Genomic DNA, 6,963 nt, shown 5'->3' with positions numbered 1-6,963 from the left:
TGACCTGAGCAGAAGTCAGACACGTACCTGACAGAGTCACCCTGGCACCCCTAAGCTAAATATTTACAAATCAAATTATATCCCCACAACTACGACCATTGCTGCTTCATTGTTCGGAATTAAGGCATTGGTTGTAAGTGCTGAAAAGGCCAAAGATGAAAGGGACCTAGAAATTACAAAGTACATATTTTTGGTTTTATAATGAGGAAGCTGAAGGCTCACAGGCTTATAATGAGTTTTCACCTCTTAATACCTTATTGTGAACTTTATCAGATCCATTACTAATGATAACTGGCCATAAATATATTGTTAGGGCAGAGGTTGTTCAGAAGTCAAAAGAAATAGCTAATGTTTTGGGTATATTCCAGTTATCTATTTCTGTATAAAAAACTACTACAAAATTTAGAAGCATAAAGCTACAATCATTTTATTATGTTCATAGAATGATGCAGTAACAGGGAATGGTTCGAGGGCTGAAGGCTGAAACAGTTTGAGCCAGAGGGTCCTCTTTCAAGATTCTTCACTCGCGTGTTTAGCACCTAAAATAGGATGGCAGAACAGTGGGCTCAGCAAGGAACATCGATTTGGAGATCTACATGACTCCACTCCAACATGGCCATCTTATAATAGTTAAACTTTTACACAGTTGCTCAGGGCTTCTAGATAAAGTGTTCCAGTAAAGAAGATGGGAATTACATAGATCTTTTATGACCTAGCTGTGGAAGTGACACAGCATATTATCTTGTAGGCACAACCTTGCCCAGATTCAAGGAGAAAGGGCATGGATCCCACCTTTTAATGAAACAAGTGTCAAAGAATTTTTATTTTAAAACTGCATCAGAGTGGGATGGGTGGAGTGGAGAAAGAAAGCAGTGAGGTAGTTCAGACTTCAGATGAGCAGTGACATTAATCATAGACTTTATTGCTGCCTCTATTTGTTAAATACCATTTTAAATTAGAAAAAAATAAAGGGGAAAGGAAATATCAAAGAGATGAGATCTGTATCTTTAAAATTTTATTGTAGTTTTTCTTAAATAATCTTCTCTACCAGGGCTTATGTAGAAAGTTGTGATCTGGTTTCTTTATGACAACCAGAGGTAATGACAAGAAAATGATCATTTGGGGGTAAGAATGGTGAAGATTTAGTCCATAGTGATTTTTTTTAAACTGTAACTCAAGATATCTTGCCTAAAGGTTTTACAGTGATATGAGTGAAAATCAGGCAGGTGTACTTTTCACCTGTTGGGTTTGAAACTTCCTTGTAGCCTTGTTTTTCCATTTCTTTCTATTATAAACGTGCAAAGATATAAACTTTATAGTATAGTAAGACAAAGTTAATTGGCATAGCTATTTAAAGAAAACGAGTGATGAATGGGACAAAGGAATCAATTTAATTAGTCAGAATGAATTTTTCAATCTAGTCAAGATTTCTTTTATTAATTGCTTGAGTGAGTTTGGTTGCTTCATTGGCAGTACCTGCTGAGCCAGGCAAGTTTCCTGATAAGAGATTTGGACCTATAGTGGGGGCCATTTAAATGATCAGGAGAAGGCTTGAATAAAATTTGGCAGGATGAATTTTTATGGTTCATATTAAGTAGACCAAAGCCTTTCACACTGAAATGGGTCACATATTCTTTGAGAGAGAATTTATTAGGGAGCTGCAGATAGACATCTTCTGTTAGGAATATGAAGAAGCGGTGAGAGGTAGGAATGAAACTGGAGGTCAAGGAGAGTATGTAGGTGGCGAGAGACAAAGAGACAGAGGCTGCCAGAAATGTAGTGAATGTGCTGAGAACCACAGATGAACATCTACCAGGTTCCGCAGAAAGATAGACAGGGAATCCTGTCTTTCCCAATGCTTTCCAGTCCCCAGTTTTAGTTATTTATTAAGTGTGGAGAGGAAGATATCTGATAGCTCTCATTTCAGTGAAACACTCATACACTAAAAATTAACTTACCTCATTAAAAAAAATTAACTTGAGTTTGTACCGAAGAGTACTAAGACTTATCTCCTGTACAAACCAAGATGCTGTACATTAAGGAGATGTCATTAACAAAGATGAATTAGACACTGATCTTTTCCTAATTGAGACCCCAAGCTGAGAAATGAAATAAGACATACACAAATAACTGCACTATATTGTGTATTATGTAAAATAGCTTAAAATAGTCATTCATTCTACATTAATCTAGGCACATGAGATATAGTCATGACCAAACATATTAAAATACATGCTATTATAGATTGTACATCCTAATAAGAATAGATGGAAAAATAAGCATTGTATAAATAAATAGCATATTAGGAGGTGATAAATACCATGGATAATAAATAGAAGAGGTAGGAGTGATCAAGAATGTAGGGTGGGAGCATTGTATCTTTACATAGGATGGTCAGAGTAGGCTTCAAGGAGAAGGTGGTATTTATGTAAAGACTTGATAGAGGTGAGGTAGTTGATCATAAGAATATCTTGATGAAGAACATTCTAGACTGACAAACAAGTCACGGAATGCCTCAGAGTGGAGTGTGTCTTGTGTATGTGAGGAATAGCAAAGAGACAAGTGAGGCTTGAATAGAAGAACAATGGAAAAAGGAGCTAGCTATTGATGAGGTTAGAGAGGTAATAGAAATGATGGTTCATGTAGATCTTTGCAGACTGTTGCCTACTGTATCATGAATAATAAAAGTTATTAATCAGGAGGATGATACAAAAACCCACACAAGGATATAATGGTAGATAGGACCAGGTGTTAGTAATGGAATTACTGAGAAGTAGTTTGATTCTGGACAGTCTGAAGGTTGAGTCAAAGAATTTCCTGATAGATTGGACAGGGTTTGCAAGAGAAAGATGTATAAAAGACATTTCAAGTTTTTGGTGTGAGGAACTGCAAGGATGGTGTTTTTACCCTCTGAGATAGGGAAGAACCATTTTGGATGGAAAATTAAGAGTTCAGTTTTGGACATGTCATGTTTGAGAAGTCTATTAAACTTTCTGGTGGAAATATCAGGTTGATTATATAGGTCTGGGACTGGCAGAATAAGTCAATTGATGAGTCCCTGGCAAATAAGTGGTATTTTTAAGCTATGAGATTGGATGACTCACCAAAGAATTGAGTGCAGATAATGAAGAGGAGGTGATTATAGATTGAACCTTGGAATATCCAAAATTAGGAGGTCAGTTCAAGGAGAGAGTGCTGCATGTGCAGAATACACAGGAGAGAGATTGTTTTATGTAAAATAAAGAGATTAGTTTGAGTAGGGAAAACTTAATGAATGAAATAACATTTCAATTGAGTGCTAAGAATAAGAGGTGTTTGTAACGTGTAAAATTAGAGGGGGATGTTACATTATAGTAAAAAGGAATAGGATGAGCAATATATGAATGAGAAACAGCAGGTATTTCACTTTGACTATTAATAACATGTATCAAGGTTTAGCAGTAGGTTACATAGATAATATAGACAGTATACTGCAGCTAATAGAAAACTGTAAGGCCTTTGTACAAAGAATGACATGATGACATCATGCTTTAGGAAGAGTAATCTAGCTGCATAGGGTTGTTAGATTGAAAGGGGTAGAGTTTGGTTTCTGAGAAATGAGTTAGAGATTAAATGAAATGATATATAAGAGAGACAGAGAGAGAGAGAGAGAGAGAGAGAGAGAGAGTGTGTGTGTGTGTGTGTGTATGTATGTATGTATGTATGTGGTTTACTCATAATTTGTCACTATAATGGTTAATTTTGTGTCAACTTGACTGGATCATGAGATACATAAACATTTGATCCAATATTATTCTGCTTGTTTCTGTGGGGGTATTTCTGGATGAGATTAACATTTTTTTTTTAATTTTTTTTAACGTTTATTTATTTTTGGGACAGAGAGAGACAGAGCATGAACTGGGGAGGGGCAGAGAGAGAGGGAGACACAGAATCGGAAGCAGGCTCCAGGCTCTGAGCCATCAGCCCAGAGCCTGATGCGGGGCTCGAACTCACGGATCGCGAGATCGTGACCTGAGCTGAAGTCGGACGCTCAACCGACGGAGCCACCCAGGCACCCCGAGATTAACATTTATTTTTTTTTTTTTATTTTTTTTTTCTGTTTTTACTTTTATTTGCATGTATTTCATGCAGAATTTACTCCCGGGCCATAAGTTTTTGTTTCTTCAGTTTCTTCTGGGATATCTTTTTCTTCTGTGCAACCTCCTCTTCTGGTTTAGGAACAATCTGCTCTTTTTCAGTAAGGATCATCTCAATGTGGCAGGGAGAGCTCATGTATGGGTTAATCCGACCATGAGCCCTGTAAGTTCTATGCCGCATTTTGGGGGCTTTGTTCACCTGGATGTGCTCAATGACCAGAGAATCTACATCTAAACCCTTAAGTTCAGCATTACTCTCTGCATTTTTAAGCATGTGCAGTAAAAATTCGGCACTCTTTTTGGGCCACCGACCCTGTGTCCAGCCCCACTGTTTGGCCTGGGCACACCTACCAACTCCACCATTGTAGCGTCGGAATGGCACACATTGCTTCTGCAAAGTGACATCTTTCAGATACTTGGTGGCTTTTCGGATATGCATACCCTTGATGGCCTGGGCAGTTTCGCGTCTGTTCTTAAAGTGAACATGAAGATTTGAACCTCTTGATTTGCATGATTTTGTCGGGTTTTCCGGGTCAAGTGAATAGCGAACCATTTTCAGAGATCACCTCAGGCCGCTTACAGGAAGAGGCGAGATTAACATTTATATTGGTAGGCTGAGTAAAGCAGATTGCTCTCCCTAATGTGGGTGGGCCTCATCCAATCAGTTGAAGGTCTAAATATAACCAAAAGGCTGACCCTCCTGTAAGTAAGGGGGATCTTGCTCTGGCTGTCTTTGAGCTATGACTTTGTTCTTTTCCCATTCTTCATACTCGAACTACCTCATTGGCTCTCCTAGTCTTCAAGCTTTCAGAATTGAGCTAGAACTAATGCCATCAGCTCTCTTTTGTCTCCAGCTTCCCACCTGCAGATGTTGGGACTTATCAGCCTCCATATCATATGAACCAATCCCTTGTAAATTAGTCTCTCTCTCTTCTTCCCCATGCATGCGTGTGTGCGCATGCGCGCGCGCACACACACACACACACACACACACACACTATTGGTTCTATCTGGAGAACTCTTATACACTTACTAAAGAATTGGGAGAATTATTAATCATGTGTGACTAAAGGAAAAAAAAAAAGAAAAGTGATTCTCATTGAATGTGGCTTTGTGCCAGGCCATAATTTTGTACCATAATTTTAAATATCTGCTCTCTAGATTAATAACTTTTTTATATCCAGTCTTATACTAACAGCTGAGAACTACTAGTCTTCATTCTTCAGTTGCACAAAGCTTGCATTTAAAGTTACAAGGCTCTGTTTCTATAGCTCAAGATACTACTTTAATTCATGTTCTACTGTGCTAAACAGTGTAGTGCTAAAATAAAAGATGTGTTGATATCATTCAACATGTGGCTTATATGATACCTGCTATTACTGAAAGTTGTTTTTTTCCAGGTCATTTTGCTCTTCATCTATCTTGTAGCTATGTTGTACTATGGTGTCACACAGGATTTTTTAGGTAACCTCTACCTAATTTATACTTTGTCTACTTCTGTACTACCTCTAAAATACAAGTGTCAGTAATGTAGGTAGGTTGTCTATTTTGTTCATTACTGTGTACCTATTGCCTAAAACAGAACTTGACACATAGTACTCAAATAATAATTACTTATTAAATGAGTGACTTAAGTGAATACATGTAGTGGCTAGAAGTTTCGAATTAGATGCAACCTGATAAAAGTTTGCATGCTGTTAAGCTATCTTTAACCCTAAACTATTTCAATTTTTGCATAATTTTATTTTTTCCCTGGAGGTAGCAACCATGGTTCCATTTAAAAGTATTATATCCACTTTGAGATCTTGGAAATTAAGAGAAGATTAATGTGTTTAAATTATATGTTCCAAAGTAAAAACAAAACAGAACAAAAACAAAACAAGATCAAGAAGAGATTTGAAAAGAGTTACAAAAGATATTTGAATAAACATGAGATATTTCTGCTACTGTTGATGTAACCTAAGGACACAGCATAATAGGTAGGAGATTATGATGGCAGTAATTGTGAAAAGGACTATATGGGATAGATGTGAAATATTGTAGTGGAAGAATCAGCATGGCCTCCCAACTGACTATAGGTAGGAAGCAAGATATATGAACTAGAAAATGAAACTCTTAAGTTTCAAGTGTGGGTGATTGGGGAAAAATAGTCAAGCCAGTAGCTGAAAGGGAGAAGTCATGTTACCTAGGAATCTGAGGAGTTCAGCTTTGTGAATCTGGCCTTTGAGATTTTGTTATGGTTTCAAAGTAGATGAAGCAAATAAATAGCTAGAAATGAAGATGAGGAAATACGGTAGTAAGGGTACCCAAATGGCTCAGTTTGTATAGTATGAGACTCTTGAATTTTCTCAGGGCCGTGATTTCAGGCCCCACATTGGGCATATAGAAAGGAAGGAGAGGAGAGGAGAGGGGAGGGGAGGGGAGGGGAAGGAAAAAGGAAGAAAGAAAAAAAAAGGAAAGAGAGAGAGGAAGGGAGGAAGGGAAGATGAGAGAAAGAAGGGGAGGAAGAAAGGAAGATAGGGAAAGAGAGAGAGGGAAAGAAAGGAAGAAAGAATGAAAGAGAAAGAGAGAGAGAGAGAGGGAAAGAAAGGAAGAAAGAAGAATGAAGAGGGGGGAGGGAAGGAAGGAAGGAAGGAAGGGAAGGAGGGAGGAAGGAGATATAGACTCACTGGTATCCCACAGAAGTAAACTTGAAAGTTGTGAAGTATAGTGAGAAGTAGCTAAGAGAAAAGAAAAAAAGGTAATAAAAGAGGAACAGGTGGGAGAAAGGGATGAGGACACCATTTTGGAAGGCAGACTGGAAAAAAAGCCAGTAAAGAAGACAGGA

The 6,963-nt window shown here is 37.8% G+C and overlaps 1 pseudogene; it reads right to left on the bottom strand.

The window, feature by feature from the left end:
• Positions 1 to 4,068: 4,068 nt before the first annotated feature.
• LOC147580051 (large ribosomal subunit protein uL22 pseudogene) lies at positions 4,069 to 4,724 on the bottom strand (annotated as a pseudogene).
• Positions 4,725 to 6,963: the final 2,239 nt, after the last annotated feature.

This window comes from Puma concolor, chromosome B3 (genome assembly GCF_028749965.1).
Source record: "Puma concolor isolate L17-30 chromosome B3, mPumCon1.1.hap2, whole genome shotgun sequence".
NCBI lineage: Eukaryota > Metazoa > Chordata > Mammalia > Carnivora > Felidae > Puma > Puma concolor.
The sequence above is the reverse complement of the archived record's forward strand: the minus strand, read 5'-3'. Positions and strand labels throughout refer to the sequence as shown.